Source organism: Bufo gargarizans, chromosome 1, assembly GCF_014858855.1.
Source record: "Bufo gargarizans isolate SCDJY-AF-19 chromosome 1, ASM1485885v1, whole genome shotgun sequence".
Lineage (NCBI taxonomy): Eukaryota > Metazoa > Chordata > Amphibia > Anura > Bufonidae > Bufo > Bufo gargarizans.
In genome coordinates, this window is record NC_058080.1 from 352,881,446 (window position 1) to 352,903,174 (window position 21,729).

Below are 21,729 nucleotides of genomic sequence, written 5' to 3' on the forward strand. Positions count from 1 at the left end.
GGCCAATATCCGATTGCTCAGACCCCACACACATACAATTGCAATACAATCCGATCTTATAACTTAACATTAAATCTAATATTTCCCCTTCAAACACTTAAATTGTTTTGGCTGCGTTGTTGATGACATTATTTTCAATACTTGTATTAAAAAAATTTGGGATTATATGCTTGCATCTTTATCCTGCAGTGCATGTTGGGGGGGGGGGGGGGTACGACAGGAAGCAGGTCAAGGATAAAAAAACAGCAGATCGTGAGGGATCTAAGGAAGGAGCTTAGGAGGGAGTATAAAAAGCATAGTGCGATTGCCATCATAAAACATTGGTCAGATTTGAAGAGGAGGCACATTGGCTGGATCACAGAGATCCGCAACAAAAAATGCCCAGGTACAATGCTTACATTACTTTTGTATCTCTCGCCTACACTCTGTAATGTATATATACAGTTATGCAAATAAGCATTTCATCCCTTTACAAATGATTATTTAGTACCTGGTGTGACACGTAGCAAATCAGTAGTTTACATCATACATCTCTACATCGCTGTGAGTGTATTGTAAGGGGGCAGCAGGTAAAGTGTTAAATGACGTATATATTCCACCTAGGTTTCTCACCTATACATGGTGAGGGGCTCTGTTCCTAGCCCTGGAACAACTTAGGCTACTTTCACACCTGTGTTCAGTGCGGATCTGTCTTGTATCTGCACAGACAGATCCGCACCGATAATGCAAACGCTTGTATCCGTTGTAAGGGATCGTTTACTTTTAGGGGGTTACTTCACCAGACAAGGGTAGAATGTCCAAATTCGTGTTTTATTCCAGACGTTTTAGCAAAACAGGTTATGAAGTCGCAGCTTCAACTTATTACGTGTGACATCCACACAAAATAACAAACCCTTGCCCGGCTAGGCTCTAACTAAACACATAAGCGCATCCCTGACTCACCTAGAGAGCCCTGTTCACACATGGAACATAAATGCGGCTTTACTCAGCTATTCAGTCCAGCAACCTCCAGGCTGTGACACTTCAAAACCTTTTGGGGGATTGTGGCCCAGTAGTCCTCCCGACTCTGGCCTCGTGATCCTTGTTTCACAGGCATCACCGTATCCCCCAAAGTTCGGGCTATCGCCTAGTCTCGTGGCCCCTCAGCCCACCCGGCTGAGACCACTCACACAGAGCCTCACCAGGACTCTGCTTCACCAAACACTCCCGAGTGAGCCACACCCAAGATCCAGTAGCAGGATTAAATTGGATCTCTGGACATGAGCATGTCCTAAGTCCCAGACTGGAGCATAGGGAACAGGCATCCATCCCACACATTGCCTGTTCCCAGTAAAAGCCCGCCCTGAAATAGCTGAACCAGCTACACTATCTATATGGTGTCCACCAACTACTTTAGTGGACACCTGAACTAGGGCTTTTACTCCACCAAGGGCCCCTTGGTGACACGCCTCCAGTGCACACAACACCCCTTTTATCCTGCTTCCCTGGGACTTTACTGCACACCGCGATGTTCACATTGCTACACCGTTCAGAACAGATCCGTTTGCATTATTCTTTTAAAAAAAAAGTCAAAATGGATCCGTCCTGACATTGTCACGACTGTCACGGCTGAGGATGGGGGAAACCTTCAGCCGCATGATGCCAGATGATGTTATGGCTACTCGGCCATAAGAACAGGATAGGGAGCAGGTCACCTCCTCAAGCATCCCTAACCTGACCCTAACTCCTACCTGCATGGGCCAACCTTTAAGGTAGGAGGACCCATGCGCAGGAACCTCGGAGCCCTGACTTACCCTCCGCAGATCCCTGAGCTAGGAGCTGGATAAGACGACCTACTCCTCCAAAGTACGGAGGAGCAGGAGTCTCCATGGTCAAGCTGCTGGGACAAGGGGAACTCATACAGCCTTACGGGAATGACAGGCGAACTATTAGTTCCACCAACATGCCACAGCCTTGCTGACTGGATCCCTGCGCAAACAGGAATCCAGAACCGTAAGCTGCACCAAAACACATAAGAAGGTCCCAACAGAACATAACATACAACATCACACACAGCAAGACATAAACATAACGACAATATCTTTATGACCACAGGGGTGGCTCTCACTGGCAGGTAATATGCACAGGAGGCTGCTCCAGCCAAGCATGACTGAAGCAACCTACTGAGCCATGCCAAACACCAAGGTTATATAGGCCAAGAAGCCACACCCCACAGTCAGACACACCCAGTGACAACATACACACACTGGGAAGGGAGTTAACCCTTCCAGCACCACAGAAGGGAAACACACATAAAAGGAAAAGTGTCCAACAGTAGCACACACTGTGGTTGTTGCCGCTGGCAACGACATGGGTGTCAACCGTGTCCTGGGAGATGGCCCAGAGGCCGGGACACTGCCACCACATGTACAGACAGCCAAACGTTGCCACGGGCAACCACAGTGCAGGAAGAGTGTCAGTGCACACCACACATACTACACAGTGAACACAATACTCACACACACCTAACATAGAGGTTGCTAGGTGCAACCGCATGCACAGCAGGGAAGCTGCCACATACATCGCGTTGTCAGCGGCAACCACAGGTGAGGCAAATACCACTGCCCTCACCTGTGATTGACAACAAAACCAAACCGCTGACAATTGCATGCGGTTGAAGAGTCACGGTCATAGCCATGGCCGTGACAGACATACATTGAAAGTCAATGGGGGACGGATCGGTTTTCAATTGCATATTGTGTCAGTGAAAACGGATCCGTCCCAATTGACTTACTGTCACAACCAGACAGCTGAGAAGCTCTGACAGAAGCCTTTCAGAACCTCCTCCTTGAGTTTTCCTTGTTGTGGTGTTCAGTTCCTCATCTCGTTAGCCTCTCTCAGCTGTCATGTAGTTGGACTGATTGCTTCCCTTTAAATTCCTCCCCATAATGCATTACTGGGCGGCTTATACTTCTTCCTGGAGTGTGTGTGCATGCTGATCCTATTTCCCAGTCTGCTACTAAGTTAAGTGCTATACATTTATCTGTTATTTTCTGTTTGCTGGATCCCAGGTGACCCTGACTCCCTCCGTGTCTGGTGTAGGGAGCCGGTGGTCGTGTCCCCTCACTATTGTAGGGTGTTCAGGTGTTATATAGTCGAGGTACGTGGATATGCAACCATCCACCTTTGGGATTTTTGCATAGGCTGAGCAGCCAGGGAAAGTGCCAGGTCTTGTGCAGGGGTCTCCCTTTTGGTTCCTTAGCTTTGGATCCAGTGAGTCATACAGTGGCGGAAATAATTATTTGACCCCTCACTGATTTTGTAAGTTTGTCCAATGACAAAGAAATGAAAAGTCTCAGAACAGTATCATTTCAATGGTAGGTTTATTGTAACAGTGGCAGATAGCACATCAAAAGGAAAATCGAAAAAATAACTTTAAATAAAAGATAGCAACTGATTTGCATTTCATTGAGTGAAATAAGTATTTGAACCCCTACCAACCATTAAGAGTTCTGGCTCCCACAGAGTGGTTAGACACTTCTACTCAATTAGTCACCCTCATTAAGGACACCTGTCTTAACTAGTCACCTGTATAAAAGACACCTGTCCACAGAATCAATCAATCAAGCAGACTCCAAACTCTCCAACATGGGAAAGACCAAAGAGCTGTCCAAGGATGTCAGAGACAAAATTGTAGACCTGCACAAGGCTGGAATGGGCTACAAAACCATTAGCAAGAAGCTGGGAGAGAAGGTGACAACTGTTGGTGCGATTGTTCGAAAATGGAAGGAGCACCAAATGACCATCAATCGACCTCGCTCTGGGGCTCCACGCAAGATCTCACCTCGTGGGGTGTCAATGGTTCTGAGAAAGGTGAAAAAGCATCCTAGAACTACACGGGAGGAGTTAGTTAATGACCTCAAATTAGCAGGGACCACAGTCACCAAGAAAACCATTGGAAACACATTACACCGCAATGGATTAAAATCCTGCAGGGCTCGCAAGGTCCCCCTGCTCAGGAAGGCACATGTGCAGGCCCGTCTGAAGTTTGCCAATGAACACCTGAATGATTCAGAGAGTGACTGGGAGAAGGTGCTGTGGTCTGATGAGACCAAAATAGAGCTCTTTGGCATTAACTCAACTCGCTGTGTTTGGAGGAAGAAAAATGCTGCCTATGACCCCCAAAACACCGTCCCCACCGTCAAGCATGGGGGTGGAAACATTTTGCTTTGGGTGTGATTTTCTGCTAAGGGCACAGGACAACTTATTCGCATAAACGGGAAAATGGACGGAGCCATGTATCGTGAAATCCTGAGCGACAACCTCCTTCCCTCTGCCAGGAAACTGAAAATGGGTCGTGGATGGGTGTTCCAGCACGACAATGACCCAAAACATACAGCAAAGGCAACAAAGGAGTGGCTCAAGAAGAAGCACATTAAGGTCATGGAGTGGCCTAGTCAGTCTCCGGACCTTAATCCAATCGAAAACCTATGGAGGGAGCTCAAGCTCAGAGTTGCACAGAGACAGCCTCGAAACCTTAGGGATTTAGAGATGATCTGCAAAGAGGAGTGGACCAACATTCCTCCTAAAATGTGCGCAAACTTGGTCATCAATTACAAGAAACGTTTGACCTCTGTGCTTGCAAACAAGGGTTTTTCCACCAAGTATTAAGTCTTTTTTTGTTAGAGGGTTCAAATACTTATTTCACTCAATGAAATGCAAATCAGTTGCTATCTTTTATTTAAAGTTATTTTTTCGATTTTCCTTTTGATGTGCTATCTGCCACTGTTACAATAAACCTACCATTGAAATGATACTGTTCTGACTTTTCATTTCTTTGTCATTGGACAAACTTACAAAATCAGTGAGGGGTCAAATAATTATTTCCTCCACTGTATATGCATGTTGCATTGTCTTGTTTCCTGTACACCGTCCGTGACATTATAAGCCGCCAAAACCGTCTCAAGCATGGATCCGGTTTCACTTTTGGCTGAACGCTTCCAGGGTCTTTCATTGGAGGTAGCTGATCTCCGTTAGACTCTTTCTCAGTTTCAAGTGACCGGTTCAGCTTGCATTCATGGAGTTTGTTCTGAGCCTAAGATCTCGCTCCCGGATACGTTCTCCGGGGGTAGTGACAATTTTGTGCGTTTTAGAGAGGCTTGCAAACTCCATTTTCGCCTTTTTCCCCATTCCTCTGGTGATGAGGAACGGAGGGTGGGGATCATTATATCGCTGCTCAGGGGTAACGCTCAGTCTTGGGCCTTTTCACTGCCGGAGGGGGCACGGCCTCTCCGTTCAGTGGATGAATTCTTTTTAGCCCTGGGTCAGATATATGATGATCCGGATCGTATTGCTCTGGCTGAGTCTAGACTACGTCTATTATGCCAGGGTAAACAATCCGCAGAGATTTACTGCTCAGAATTTCAGAGATGGGCAGCTGATACTGGTTGGAATGATGCTGCACTCCGAAGTCAATTTTGCCATGGTCTTTCAGAGGGATTGAAAGATGCATTTTCCTTTCATGAGAGGCCTATTTCCTTAGACTCTGCTATGTCTCAGGCCGTTCGTATTGACAGGCGTCTTAGAGAGAGAGGAGAGATATCTCCTTCCTGTCATACTCAGTCCCAGGACAGTGCAGCAGTCTCATTCTGTGCGCAGGGGTCTCGGTCGCTGTCAGCCCCTTCTGAGCAGGAGCCCATGCAGCTGGGGTTGATTGCTTCTGACAATAGAAGATTCAGCTCGCATGGGAGGGTTTGTTTTTGTTGTGGAGGTATAAATCATTTGGCAAATGTCCCTCTAGGAGATTCAGGCAGTTTTCTGGGAGTAATAAAGAAACAAACAGGAAAAAATATTTTAAAAATGTTCCGTCTGTTACTATTGGCAGGGTTGAGGCGGAAATTGAAGGTTTTCCGTTTGCTTGTAGTTCCCGTTTTGTCCTGCCTGCTAGGGTGGCGCTAGAGAGCAAGCGCATTTTTTGTGAGATTTTTGTGGATAGTGGAGCAGCTGTCAATCTCATTGATAATCAATTTGCAATAACTCATGGTTTCCAGGTGCGCACTTTGGGAAAGGATATTCCTGTTTTTGCTATTGATTCCGCTCCACTTTCTCAGAAATCATTAAAGGGCATAGTTCACAATATCCGTTTAATTGTGAGTGATGCTCATGTTGAGGATGTGTCTTGTTTCGTCCTTAGTGGTTTGCCTAATCCTCTAGTGTTGGGGCTACCCTGGCTCACTAAACATAACCCCACCATTGATTGGCAAGCGAGGCAAATAAATGGTTGGAGTGACTTTTGCAGAGAGAATTGCCTCACGACATCTGTTTCTGAGGTTGCTACTAAGACTGTACCATCTTTTCTCTCAGAATTTTCGGATGTCTTCTCTGAGAGTGGAGTTCAGGATTTGCCCCCGCACAGGGAGTACGATTGCCCTATTAATCTCATCCCAGGCGCCAAGCTGCCTAAATCTTGTTTATACAATCTTTCCCAACCTGAGAGGATCGCTATGCGTGCTTATATCTCTGAGAGTCTGAGAAAAGGACACATACGACCCTCGAAGTCACCTGTTGCCGCTGTTTTTTTCTTTGTTAAGAAAAAAGATGGTTCTTTAAGACCTTGTCTGGATTTCAGGGAGCTGAACAGTATCACTATTCGTGACCCTTATCCGCTTCCTCTGATCCCGGACCTGTTTAACCAGGTTGTTGGGGCTAAAGTCTATTCCAAATTAGATCTAAGAGGGGCATACAACCTGGTCAGGGTCAGAGAAGGAGACGAATGGAAGACGGCCTTCAATACCCCTGAGGGCCATTTTGAGAATTTGGTTATGCCTTTTGGTTTGATGAATGCCCCAGCCGTTTTTCAGCATTTCGTGAACAGCATTTTTTATCATTTGATGGGAAAATTTGTATTAGTGTATTTGGATGACATTTTGATTTTTTCTCCTGATTTCAAAACTCATGAGGAACATTTACGTCAGGTCTTGCTCATCCTGCGGGAGAATAAATTATATGCGAAACTGGAAAAATGTGTGTTTGCGGTTCCAGAAATTCAATTTCTGGGGTTTCTTCTCTCCGCTTCTGGTTTTCGCATGGACCCCGAGAAGGTCCGCGCTGTGCTTGAGTGGGAGCTTCCTGAGAATCAGAAGGCCCTGATGCGTTTTTTGGGCTTTGCCAATTATTACAGGAAGTTTATTTTGAATTATTCCTCTATTGTTAAACCACTCACTAATATGACCAGAAAGGGGGTAGATTTTTCTTCTTGGTCAGTAGAGGCGCGTAAGGCTTTTTCTAATATCAAGGAGAGTTTTGCTTCCGCTCCCATCTTTGTGCAACCTGATATTTCTTTACCCTTCATAGTTGAGGTTGATGCTTCTGAGGTGGGTGTGGGGGCGGTCTTGTCTCAGGGTTCCTCTCCTGCCAAATGGCGACCATGTGCCTTTTTCTCGAAAAAACTCTCCTCCGCAGAGAGAAATTACGATGTGGGAGATAGGGAATTGTTGGCCATCAAGTTGGCTTTTGAGGAATGGCGCCATTGGCTAGAGGGAGCCAGACACCCTATTACCGTATTTACTGACCATAAAAATCTGGCCTACTCGGAGTCAGCCAAGCGTCTGAACCCGAGACAGGTCAGATGGTCTTTGTTCTTTTCTAGGTTTAATTTTGTTGTCACGTTCCGCCCTGGAGTTAAGAATATGAAGGCAGATGCCCTGTCACGTTGTTTTCCGGGAGGCGGGAATTTTGAAGACCCGGGTCCCATTTTGGCTGAAGGTGTGGTGGTCTCTGCTCTTTTTTCTGAATTGGAGGCAGAGTTGCAGGCAGCCCAGTCAGAGGCTCCTGATCTTTGTCCTTCTGGGAGGTTGTTTGTGCCTCTCGCTTTAAGATTTTTAAGGAACACCACGATACGGTCCTTGCTGGGCACCCGGGGGCAAGAGCCACACTGGATCTCATCGCTCAGAGATTCTGGTGGCCTGCGCTTCATAAGTCGGTTGAGGGTTTTGTGGCAGCCTGCGAGACTTGCGCTCGTGCCAAAGTCCCTCATTCAAGGCCATCAGGTCCTCTCCTTCCCTTACCCATTCCTTCCCGTCCTTGGACACATCTGTCCATGGACTTCATAATGGACCTGCCTCGTTCCTCGGGGAAGACTGTGATTCTGGTGGTGGTGGACCGTTTTAGCAAAATGGTGCATTTCATCCCTTTTCCTGGTTTGCCCAATGCTAAGACGCTGGCGCAGGCATTTATTGATCACATTGTCAAATTGCACGGTATTCCTTCAGACATAGTCTCTGATAGGGGCACGCAGTTTGTTTCCAGATTCTGGAAGGCTTTCTGTTCTCGCTTGGGGGTTCGGTTGTCATTCTCTTCTGCTTTCCACCCGCAGTCGAATGGCCAGACAGAGCGCGTCAATCAGAATCTGGAGACTTATCTGCGCTGTTTTGTGGCGGAGAATCAAGAGGATTGGTGTTCTTTTTTGTCCCTTGCTGAGTTTGCTTTAAATAACTGTCGTCAGGAGTCCTCTGATAAGTCACCATTTTTTGGTGCATATGGGTTTCATCCACAGTTTGGGACTTTCTCGGGAGAGGGGTCTTCTGGTTTACCTGATGAGGACAGATTCTCCTCGTCTTTGTCATCTATTTGGCAAAAGATTCAGGATAATCTAAAGAGCATGAGTGAGAGATATAAGCGTGTGGCAGATAAGAGACGTGTGCTTGGTCCGGACCTGAATGTTGGTGATCTGGTGTGGTTGTCTACCAAGAATATCAAATTGAAGGTTTCCTCCTGGAAGTTGGGTCCTAGGTTTATTGGGCCTTACAAAATCCTGTCTGTCATCAATCCTGTTGCCTATCGTCTTGATCTTCCTCCGACTTGGAAGATCCATAATGTTTTTCATAAGTCCTTATTGAAACCTTATGTTCAACCCATTGTACCCTCGCCTTTGCCTCCTCCTCCGATTATGGTTGATGGGAATCTTGAATTTCAGGTCTCTAGGATTGTGGATTCTCGTCTTGTCCACGGTTCTCTTCAGTACCTTGTTCATTGGGAGGGTTATGGTCCTGAGGAGAGGATGTGGGTCCCAGTGACGGACATTAAGGCCTCTCGTCTCATCAGGGCTTTCCATAGGTCCCATCCTGAGAAGGTGGGCTCTGAGTGTCCGGAGTCCACTCGTAGAGGGAGGGGTACTGTCACAACCAGTCAGCTGAGAAGCTCTGACAGAGGCCTTTCAGAACCTCCTCCTTGAGTTTTCTTTGTTGTGGTGTTCAGTTCCTCATCTCGTTAGCCTCTCTCAGCTGTCATGTAGTTGGACTGATGGCTTCCCTTTAAATTCCTCCCCATAATGTATTACTGGGCGGCTTATACTTCTTCCTGGAGTGTGTGTGCATGCTGATCCTATTTCCCAGTCTGCTACTAAGTTAAGTGCTATACATTTATCTGTTATTTTCTGTTTGCTGGATCCCAGGTGACCCTGACTCCCTCCGTGTCTGGTGTAGGGAGCCGGTGGTCGTGTCCCCTCACTATTGTAGGGTGTTCAGGTGTTATATAGTCGAGGTACGTGGATATGCAACCATCCACCTTTGGGATTTTTGCATAGGCTGAGCAGCCAGGGAAAGTGCCAGGTCTTGTGCAGGGTTCTCCCTTTTGGTTCCTTATCTTTGGATCCAGTGAGTCATATATGCATGTTGCATTGTCTTGTTTCCTGTACACCGTCCGTGACACTTACATTGTAAGTCAGGAAGGATCTGTTTGACTCCGTATCGTCAGGCGGACACCAAAACGCTGCAAGCAGCGTTTTGGTGTCCACCTCCAGAAGGAATGGAGGTAGAACGGAGCCAACTGATGCATTCTGAATGGATCCTTATCCATTCAGAATGCATTGGGGCTGAACTGATCAGTTTTGGGCCGCTTGTGAGAGCCCTAAAACGGATCTCACAAGCGGACCCAGAAACGCCAGTGTGAAAGTAGCCTTAGGCCGAATGCACATGGCCGTGTTACACGGCCGTGTACGGTCCGTGGTATGCCGGCCTGGATTGGTTGCTATGACGCTGTGCGCTTCATGCCGCCACTGCACTACAGTAATACACTCGTATGATCTATACAAGTGTATTACTGTAGTGCAAAGGCGGCATGAAGCGCACGGCGTCATAACAACCAATGACGCCGTGCACTCCTGCTGTCAGCAGGAATCCAGGTCGGCATACCACGGACCGCTCACGGCTGCGTGCATTCGGCCTTACTCTGCAGCCACTTGATTAATGCAGCTGGGCTGAGACCTACTTAAAAGAGCCAGACTGCATTATGTGAGAGAGAGACAAACAGGGTGGTTGCTCTGTGTGAGCAGAAGGTACAGGTTGCTGTTACTCTGTGTTATTTGGGACAGTCAGGTACATTACTGTCTTTTTTTTATATATAAACATACTGTCTATGTTTTCTTTTTGAACCGTGCATCCTGTACATGTGCTGCCTGTTTACGCTGACAATAAATGCTGGAAAGGACCGCGCTTTAAAACCTTAAAGCGAACCTTTCACCTCATTTTCACTATATAAACTAGCAACAGTACCTTATAGATTATCTTCAGTGTGTTCTTCTACATGTTAGAGCCGCTTTCCTGCGCTGTTTATTCTTGTAAAAATCGACTTATAAAGTTCTCATTTCCTGCTCCTGAAGTCACGCTACAAGTCAAGGGGGTTGCCCTTCCCTCACCTCTGGCCGTACCTCCCCTGCCCTAACGCCGCCTCTATGCGCTGTAATTGACAGCCGGCACAGTCGCCGGGACCGCGCTTGTGAATCCTGCGCATGCGCCGTCCTCCTCCTTCGCCGTCCGCGATCCCTGCCTGTCTGCTCTCCTGTCTGCGCTCCCTCTCATGCTCGCGCTCCGCTATCTTCAGGCTCCAAGTGGCGAAGGAGGAGGACGGCGCATGCGCAGGATTCACAAGCGCGGTCCCGGCGACTGTGCCGGCTGTCAATTACAGCGCATAGAGGCGGCGTTAGGGCAGGGGAGGTACGGCCAGAGGTGAGGGAAGGGCTACCCCCTTGACTTGTAGCGTGACTTCAGGAGCAGGAAATGAGAACTTTATAAGTCGATTTTTACAAGAATAAACAGCGCAGGAAAGCGGCTCTAACATGTAGAAGAGCACACTGAAGATAATCTATAAGGTACTGTTGCTAGTTTATATAGTGAAAATGAGGTGAAAGGTTCGCTTTAAAGTTTTTCTGGGTCTCTATAGCATTGGACTTGCTCGGACCAGTGAGCTAACTAAAAAAGTCCACAGTACAGGTCCTTCTCAAAAAATTAGCATATTGTGATAAAGTTCATTATTTTCTGTAATGTACTGATAAACATTAGACTTTCATATATTTTAGATTCATTACACACCAACTGAAGTAGTTCAAGCCTTTTATTGTTTTAATATTGATGATTTTGGCATACAGCTCATGAAAACCCAAATTTACTATCTCAAAAAATTAGCATATTTCATCCGACCAATAAAAGAAAAGTGTTTTTAATACAAAAAAAGTCAACCTTCAAATAATTATGTTCAGTTATGCACTCAATACTTGGTCGGGAATCCTTTTGCAGAAATGACTGCTTCAATGCGGCGTGGCATGGAGGCAATCAGCCTGTGGCACTGCTGAGGTGTTATGGAGGCCCAGGATGCTTCGATAGCGGCCTTAAGCTCATCCAGAGTGTTGGGTCTTGCGTCTCTCAACTTTCTCTTCCCAATATCCCACAGATTCTCTATGGGGTTCAGGTCAGGAGAGTTGGCAGGCCAATTGAGCACAGTAATACCATGGTCAGTAAACCATTTACCAGTGGTTTTGGCACTGTGAGCAGGTCCCAGGTCGTGCTGAAAAATGAAATCTTCATCTCCATAAAGCTTTTCAGCAGAAGGAAGCATGAAGTGCTCCAAAATCTCCTGATAGCTAGCTGCATTGACCCTGCCCTTGATAAAACACAGTGGACCAACACCAGCAGCTGACATGGCACCCCAGACCATCACTGACTGTGGGTACTTGACACTGGACTTCAGGCATTTTGGCATTTCCCTCTCCCCAGTCTTCCTCCAGACTCTGGCACCTTGATTTCCGAATGACATGCAAAATTTGCTTTCATCCGAAAAAAGTACAGGTCAGGCGCTTCTGCCGCTGTTTCTGGTTCAAAAGTGGCTTGACCTGGGGAATGTGGCACCTGTAGCCCATTTCCTGCACACGCCTGTACACGGTGGCTCTGGATGTTTCTACTCCAGACTCAGTCCACTGCTTCCTCAGGTCCCCCAAGGTCTGGAATCGGTCCTTCTCCACAATCTTCCTCAGGGTCCGGTCACCTCTTCTCGTTGTGCAGCGTTTTCTGCCACACTTTTTCCTTCCCACAGACTTCCCACTGAGGTGCCTTGATACAGCACTCTGGGAACAGCCTATTCGTTCAGAAATTTCTTTCTGTGTCTTACCCTCTTGCTTGAGGGTGTCAATGATGGCCTTCTGGACAGCAGTCAGGTCGGCAGTCTTACCCATGATTGCGGTTTTGAGTAATGAACTAGGCTGGGAGTTTTTAAAAGCCTCAGGAATCTTTTGCAGGTGTTTAGAGTTAATTAGTTGATTCAGATGATTAGGTTAATAGCTCGTTTAGAGAACCTTTTCATTATATGCTAATTTTTTGAGATAGGAATTTTGGGTTTTCATGAGCTGTATGCCAAAATCATCAATATTAAAACAATAAAAGGCTTGAACTACTTCAGTTGGTGTGTAATGAATCTAAAATATATGAAAGTCTAATGTTTATCAGTACATTACAGAAAATAATGAACTTTATCACAATATGCTAATTTTTTGAGAAGGACCTGTATATACAGTCAGGTCCATAAATATTGGGACATCGACACAATTCTAAAATTTCTGGCTCTATACACCACCACAATGGATTTGAAATTAAATGAACAAGATGTGCTTTAACTGCAGACTGGCAGCTTTAATTTGAGGGTATTTACATCCAAATCAGGTGAACGGTGTAGGAATTACAACACTTTGCATATATGCCTCCCGCTTCTTAAGGGACCAAAAGTAATGGAACAGAATAATAATCATAAATCAAACTTTCACTTTTTAATACTTGGTTGCAAATCCTTTGCAGTCAATTACAGCCTGAAGTCTGGAATGCATAGACATCACCAGATGCTGGGTTTCATCCCTGGTGATGCTCTGCCAGGCCTCTACTGCAACTGTCTTCAGTTCCTGCTTGTTCTTGGGGCATTTTCCCTTCAGTTTTGTCTTCAGCAAGTGAAATGCATGGTCAATCGGATTCAGGTCAGGTGATTGACTTGGCCATTGCATAACATTCCACTTCTTTCCCTTAAAAAACTCTTTGGTTGCTTTTGCAGTATGCTTTGGGTCATTGTCCAACTGCACTGTGAAGCTCCGTCCAATGAGTTCTGATAAGCATTTGGCTGAACATGAGCAGATAATATTGCCTGAAACACTCCAGAATTCATCCTGCTGCTTTTGTCAGCAGTCACATCATCAATAAATACAAGAGAACCAGTTCCATTGGCAGCCATACATGCCCACACCATGACACTACCACCACCATGCTTCACTGATGAGGTGGTATGCTTAGGATCATGAGCAGTTCCTTTCCTTCTCCATACTCTTCTCTTCCCATCACTCTAGTACAAGTTGATCTTGGTCTCATCTGTCCATAGGATGTTGTTCCAGAACTGTGAAGGCTTTTTTAGAGGTCATTTGGCAAACTGTAATCTGGCCTTCCTGTTTTTGAGGCTCACCAATGGTTTACATCCTGTGGTGAATCCTCTGCATTCACTCTGGTGAAGTCTTCTCTTGATTGTTGACTTTGACACACATACACCTACCTCATGGAGAGTATTCTTGATCTGGCCAACTGTTGTGAAGGGTGTTTTCTTCACCAGGGAAATAATTCTACCACACTTGTTTTCGGTGGTCTTCCGGGTCTTTTGGTGTTGCTGAGCTCACGATGCGTTCCTTCTTTTTAAGAATGTTCCAAACAGTTGTTTTGGCCACACCTAATGTTTTTGCTATCTCTCTGATAGGTTTGTTTTTGTTTTTTTCAGCCTAATGATGGCTTGCTTCACTGATAGTGACAGCTCTTTGGATCTCATCTTGAGAGTTGACAGCAACAGATTCCAAATGCAAATAGCACACTTGAAAATAACTCTGGACCTTTTATCTGCTCATTGTAATTGGGATAATGAGGGGATAACACACACCTGGCCATGGAACAGCTGAGAAGCCAATTGTCCCATTACTTTTGGTCCCTTAACAAGTGGGAGGCACATATGCAAACTGTTGTAATTCCTACACCGTTCACCTGACAGTCTGCAGTTAAAGCATATCTTGTTAGTTTCATTTCAAATCCATTGTGGTGGTGTATAGAGCCAAAAAATTTTGAATTTTGTCAATGTTCCAATATTTATGGAGCTGACTGTATATGTATATTATACACACAACGAGGTAGGCATGTATGATATAACCGGCTGATTTTGCACATTTCACACACACAGAAATATATATATATATGTGTGTGTGTATATATACATAAGCTGCAATGATCATTCTGTATTCCAGTAAAAGGCCCATCCATCATTACATTAGATACATCCCCCACTTAATTTGTTATGAGTTCTGAGTTGTTTGTCAAAATTATGAAAATTGTATGATTACAGCAGTTCCCGTTCCCTCAGTCCGCCGCAGCCGTTCCACAAAGGATTTGGAGGTGGTGGAAGTCTCCGTAGAGGAGGAGGGAGAGCTGGCAGGACCCTCCAAGAATGTGGATGCCTCTCCCACACCTGACGTTGGCGAAGTGGTGGAGGTGGCGGAAGAGGCCGGACCCTCACATCAGCCGGATTTCCCCCCCAGCTCATGATGAGGATGTCACCAGCCCCCGCCAGGAGGATAAATATGTGCACACAGCAATATAATTCTGTACACAACATATTCAGAAACATTAACCCTTTCTACCCCAGGCCAGTTTTCAACTTCCTGCTCAGGACATTTTTTGCAAATCTGACAGGTCACTTTATGTGGTAATAACTTATAAAAGCTTTTACTTATCCAGGCCATTGTGAGATTTTCTCATCACATATTGTAATTCATGATAGTGATAAAATTGATAAAAATAAAAAAAATTGTATTCATGAAATAATACCTAATTTCAATTTCTCTTCTTTTATAATAGATAGTGATACCTCCAAAAATAGTTATTACTTTACATTTTTTGGGGGACGTTAGAAGGCTTGGAAGTTTTGAATCAAATTTTAAAATTTTTAAGAACTGTTCCAAACCCCAATTTTTTTCAGGACCAGTTCAGTTATGAAATCACTTTCTGGGGCTTACATTGTGGAAACCACCCATAAATCACCCCATTTTAAAAATGACACCCCTCAAGCTAATCAAAACTGATTCTACATACTTTGTTAACCTTTTATGTGGCCCACGAGAATGAAATAAAAATGGGAATGAAATAAAAAAAAACACTTATTTTAGCAGATTTAAAATTTTAATCGATTTTTCTGAAACACATCAAGGGTTAACAGCCAAACAAAACTCAAAATCTATTACCCTGAATCTGGAGTTTACAAAAACACCCCATGTGTGCTCAAAAACTGATGCATGGCCGCACAGCAGGCTTCAGAGTGGAAGGAGCACCATATGGCGTTAGGAGAGAGGATTTAGCTGGAATGGTAATTGGGAGCTATGTCACATGTGAAGACACCCTGAGGTGGTCCTACAGTGGCAAACCCCAAAAAGTGACTCTATTCCGGAAACTACACCCCTCAAGGAATATACTGAGCACTTTGACCCATCAGGCATTTCACAGAATTAGGAAAGCTTGGCTGTAAAAAATAAAAATACATTTTTTTTCCATTTCTTTTCTGTCAGGTGAATGCCTAATTTTTGGGGCCTGTATTCCAGTGGCATACAGTAAAAACAATTACCGATGCCCGCCTAATGTACCTCCAGGCACATCATCACAAGTTCTTTTCTGTCAGGTGAATGCCTCATTTTTGTGGGCTGTACTCCTGTGGCCTAAGGGGTGGCCTAAGATAAAAAATTTCTAGGCTCCAGTAGGGCACGTTTTTGAGAGTTTCCCTTTAAGACGCATAAAAATGGCCCCTGATTAAAATACATATTTTTTGTGGGAATTTTTGCCAATGATCCCCCTCTGGTATGTTACTGTCCATGTTGTCAGTAATCCAAATCAACAGCTCACGTTCCTATTTCGGCTACACGGGAAAAGGGGAAGGATCCCCACACAAAATCCAATAAAAAAAATTCCCAGCTGCCTTGCTTGCTTTAATCTTGTATCTTTATTTATCAAACAGTAGTCCTCTAACAGGACGCGTTTCGGCACATATTGCCTTCCTCAGCCAAGGCAATATGTGCCTAAACGCGTCTCGTTAGAGGACTACTGTTTGATAAATAAAAATACAAGATTGACGCAAGCAAGGCAGCTGGGAATTTTTGGAACTGTCCATGTTGTGGGATTTTTTTTGTGCACTTCTAGTAAGTATTTGGTGGCTGCAAATATGACCTGAAGGTTTTTCAGGTTCGTCTGCCATTAAAGTGAATGGGGTCCGCTGCGAAAGCCGATGTTTGTCCATCACTACTTAGCATGGCTTTCTTTTTAGTTCAGTATCATAAGTGTCTCTCAGTGCATAACTCAATACTAATGAGATTTGGCTGGCTCTGATTGGCTTGCTAATGCCATAATGACTGATTGAAGCATCAGTATCTAAATAATGCGTACAAACTAGTAAATGGAAACGCATAACAAAATACCCATCAGCAGAAGCTAGTCTGCTTATTGATGTTCATGTAGCAAGAAGTTGCATAACTTATTACACTTTACCTAGATTTTTAAACTCCACTGACGAAGGCCTTGTGCATGTGGCCAGGTCTGATTTTCCATAGGTAAGAAACTTTTCAGCTTTTGTGTGAAGTCACTTTTTTGTCTGACTCCCATCAGTAGAAGGGGCTGTCTTGAAGGGCAAAAACGGACAAAAGGATCTGTTGTGAGATTTTTGGACTGAGCACACGGATGTGTGAATAGCCCTATTCAATCAGATCCATCTGTTTAAAAAAAAAAATATCGTACACTGAAGTAATATCCAGTTGTGTAAATAACTTGAGGATGAACTGCATGAACTTTTACAATAATATGTAAAAATAGCAATATAGACAATAAAGGTATAAAACAAAGATGCTAGATCTTACATTTACAATCTATAAAAATTAATCACAGGAGGCGTTTCACTATGCTAAAACATGAAACTTCAGGAAAACGGGGGTATACACACATTTTATGTTCAGGACATATACATTAAACTGTCTAGAATGGTGTACAGTAATATATTTAAATTACTTAAGTAAAAAACAGCTTTTAATTGGGTGTTGCCACCATCGTAGTTTTGCATATCAATAAGATATTCCATAAATGCGTGATCGGTTAGAGTCCACTTGCTGAGACCGCCACTGATCCTGTGCCCCCAACCTCCCGTTTGCGGAGGTGAGCTAGACGCACATGTGGTTATACTTTATCAGAAATAAACAGATGGTGAATAATTTACTTTCTTCTAATTTGCAATTGTTTTACCAGTTCTTTATGCTTTTGCTGAAATAATAATTGGAACTAAATGTTTTGTCCTATGTTAAGTAACATCTTCTGCATCTTTTGAAAAGCATAGGCACTTGTTTAAGGGGATTAAAAGCGAAGAGTCTACAGAATATTAAGGTCGATCATCATCTGCCTAGAAAAATGTCCTCATATTAAAACCAAATGTGTCCTTGACTAATATAAAATTGTATCTTTGAGGTATCACAGAATCCTAATATAGAGAACACATATAGTAATGTTGAAGATAAATATCATGCAGGTATAGAACTGGCAAGGACAAAAAAGGTTCAAGCATATGATATTCTCTTGTAAAAATGAATGGTGTCGTTTTGAATTTTTTTTAGATGTACGATACTATAAAAGTAGAGACCTCTGGAGTGTGGACATAAACTATGCACACTTCTCTGCACAATCAGTTTGTTATACGTTGCAGGACTTTTTGACAATATATCATTACATTCTATTCCGATCACTAATAAAACAGTACATAAGGCTTTTCTTTGCCACAGTCATATATAAAATACAAGTTTTCAAAAGGGTTCATGCACTACTGTCCTACAGATTCAAATCAGAATTGAGTGACTGAGATAAATAATATCTGTGTATTGACTGCTTAAAAATACAGATACAATTATATTACAATCCCTATAGGAATTTAGCAAAAAGATATTGTCATCTGCCTAGATATGACCATGGCTTGCAACTTACTTGATATGTATCAAGCTGTTCTGGAGTAAAAATTGTTTGCTTGTTTCCCATGGCTGTAGGTGTCTTCTGCTTCAAGCCTCCCTGACATCCTTTTGTTTGCAAGCTTTTATACCAACTCTGAATATTGTGATATTAAAAGCTGCGGGAACATCGGGGTCAGGCACAGGGGAGGATCACATGTCACCATCCCATTCTTCCAGTATTTCAGATTCATAATAGGAGCATTTCATCAAATCTTTGATCTGAATAAAGAAGTCTGGCACATGTAGCTTCCATTCAGCATCATTCATGAGCATATAAATAAGCTGCTATAATTACACCACTTGTTTCATGTCCAACATATACTCATATTACACCATTTAGCATGTCTACTGCTAAAGAAGTCATTTGTTTGTTTTCAAAGGTGAGTTACAGGCAAACCCGCATTGGGTTAAATGCTTATATGTACAAAAGCAAGTGTTATTTTTCAAGTTAACAATAATTTAGTTGTTTCCTCACTAACTTAAACCTTATATTAAAAAATAATTATTTTAGACAAATAAAATAGCTAAAGAAAATTTCTAGCAAACAACTGAAATTTTACCATCCGCCCTCCGTGCCCCTAGTCTAATTCTTCCCCAAGACAAACCTTTTCAATTGAACCCCATTTTAACCTCACTCCTAGCTGCCATATTACTTGCAAAACTTGTCTACAGGAAAGAGACATGGTTGTTAATAGCCATGTTATCAACAAGCAGCAGATCACACTGTGTTATGGAGATGCCAAGGCACACATCTTAATCCTAAAACCAGAAGTCATACTGGCTTCTGACACTGAATGAAAGCGTGAAAGCTTAGTATCCCTTTGAGGCTGGGTTCAAACCTGAGCGTTCGCGATGGAGCGCTCTGTATGCGCGATTGTATGGGCGTTTGCAATCGCGCATACAGAGACAAGCAAACGCCCATTGTCACGCGTTCCCGCTGAAGTCTATGTACGGGAACGCGCGACAAGACGCCCCAAAGAAGCTCATGTACTTCTTGGGGCGTCGGGCGTTTTACAGCGCGATCGTACGCGCTGTAAAACGCTCCGGTGAGAACCATTCTCATAGTAAATCATTGTATCCTGCCTGTTGAGCGTTTTACAGCGCGTAGGAACGCTCTGTAAAACGCTCAGGTGTGAATCCAGCCTAAGGCAATATACACTGTTTGCTCCACCAGCTATAAACATGAATAGGTTTAAAGGGGTAGTCCAGCAAAGTCCATGGCCTGCATATGGTGAAAAATAATAACAAAACCCACATTTACCTCACTCATTCGCTGCCACTGCTATTTTGATAGTCCTGGGTTTCCTGCTACACTATACTTCCTGCTGATGTTTTGACACAGCAGGAAATGGCTGTGAATATTACTCAGCCAGTCAGTGATCAACCCCCTCCCCCTTCAACTAGTGATTGGCTGAAAAAATATGGTGCATCTCAGGTTCAAAGGTTCATGCACCAAAAACTGAACTCTATGCCAGGTAGGAGCTATATACGTTTCAGGTGTAATTTATGTCAAAATACAATGCAACAGCACTCTGCAAAACAAATAAAGTACAAAAAAGTGTTCTAATGCTATGCTTATTATGTAAATTAGAGATGCTTGGCAACTATATTTTGTACAAGGCGATCTCTGTAAGATGAGAACCTAACACTAAATTCTACCTGTTATGTGCCATGATGGCTACCATACAATTCAGGGAGTGTAGGTTCTTCAGCTATGGCAGCGTGCTCCTGCGCATTGGGATGTGCTGACTGACCCCCTTTTTCTTTGCAGTTTGTAATGGAGGTGTGGCGGACACTTCAGTCGTGCACTCCCGACCAGCCTGTCCGCCCCATAGGCTGATTTGAATTAGTGTGAGTATAAAGCTTGGCTTGCTCGCCCTCACTCACTGGAAGCCATTTGGCACCAGGAGAGGTATAGGGTGGACTCTCATTGCATTTAATGGTGGCCATTTGGCACCAGGAGAGGTGTGAAGTGGGCTCAGCATGCATGTTGGTAACTGCATTCCCTGGATTTAACGGATGCCATTTTGGCACCAAAGATGACAAAAATTATGGTGGGCCCAGCATGCATGTGGAACCTACAGTCCCTGAATTGTATGGTAGCCGTCATGGCACATAACAAGTAGAATTTAGTGTTAGGTTCCCGTCTTGCAGAGATCGCCTTGACGTATGGCAGACGGGCCCAAATAATTTTGTACAAAATGTCTTTGCCAAGCATCTCTAAATTACATAATAAGCATAGCATTAGAATTCTTTTTTTGTACTTTATTTGGTTTGCAGATAGCTGTTGCATTGTATTTTTTACTTTGTGTTTTCAGCCAAGGCAGCGTGCACCTGCGCATTGGGATGTGCTGACTGACCCCCCCTTTTTTTCTTTGCAGTTTGTATTGGAGGTGTGGCTGACACTTCAGTCGTGCACTCTTGACCAGCCTGTTTGCCCCATAGGCTGATTTTAACCTCTTCCGGACACATGACGTACTTAAGGACACATGATGTACCGGTACGTCATGTATAGTTCCGATCACCGCCAAATCATTGAGCAGGCACCATTTGAACTCCCCACCCCCCCCCATGTCGGCGATCGCCGCAAACCGCAGGTCAATTCAGACCTGCGGTTTGCGGCTCTTACCTGTGGTTGCAGCGGTGATCGGGCATGCCATCGGGTCCCCATGCGGCTGCATAGAAGGCAGCGCGATGCCTTCCTTAGGCATCTGCGCTGCCTTCCAGAGACGATCTTGTGAGATCCAGCCCCCTGGATCTTACAGGCAGGAAGCTGTATGAGTAATATACACTGCATTACTCATACAACCAAAACATTCCAATACAGAAGTATTTTCATTGCATTGTAAAAGGATTAGACCCCCAAAAGTTGAAGTCTCAAAGTGGGAAAAAAATAAAGTGAAAAGAAAAGTTGAAAAAATAAAATTGGTTTCCCCCCCAAAAAAATTAAAGTTTCAAGTAAAAATAAACAAAAACTTAATTTTCCGCAAATAAAGTTTTAAAAAATTGGTACAAAATAAGGGGGGAAAAAAAGTATACATATTAGGTATCGCCGCGTCCTTATCGACCGGCTCTAAAAAACTTCTCACATGACCTAACCCCTCAGATGAACACCATAAAAAATAAAAACTGTGCTAAATAAACCTTTTTTTGTCACCTTACATCACAAAAGGTACAACAGCAAGCGATCAAAAAGGCGTTTGCCCACCAAAATAGTACCAATCTAACCGTCACCTCATCCCGCAAAAAATGAACCCCTACCTGAGACAATCGCCCAAAAAATAAAAATAAATGGCTCAGAATATGGAGACACTAAAACATTTTTATATTTTTTTTAAAAGCTGTTATTGTGAAAAACTTACATTAAAAAAAGATGCATATTA

General features: G+C 44.0%; 1 pseudogene; it reads right to left on the reverse strand.

Annotated features, from left to right (window-relative positions):
• Window positions 1-18,537, reverse strand: part of LOC122929375 — a 139,019-nt pseudogene extending 120,482 nt beyond the window's left edge.
• Window positions 18,538-21,729: the final 3,192 nt, after the last annotated feature.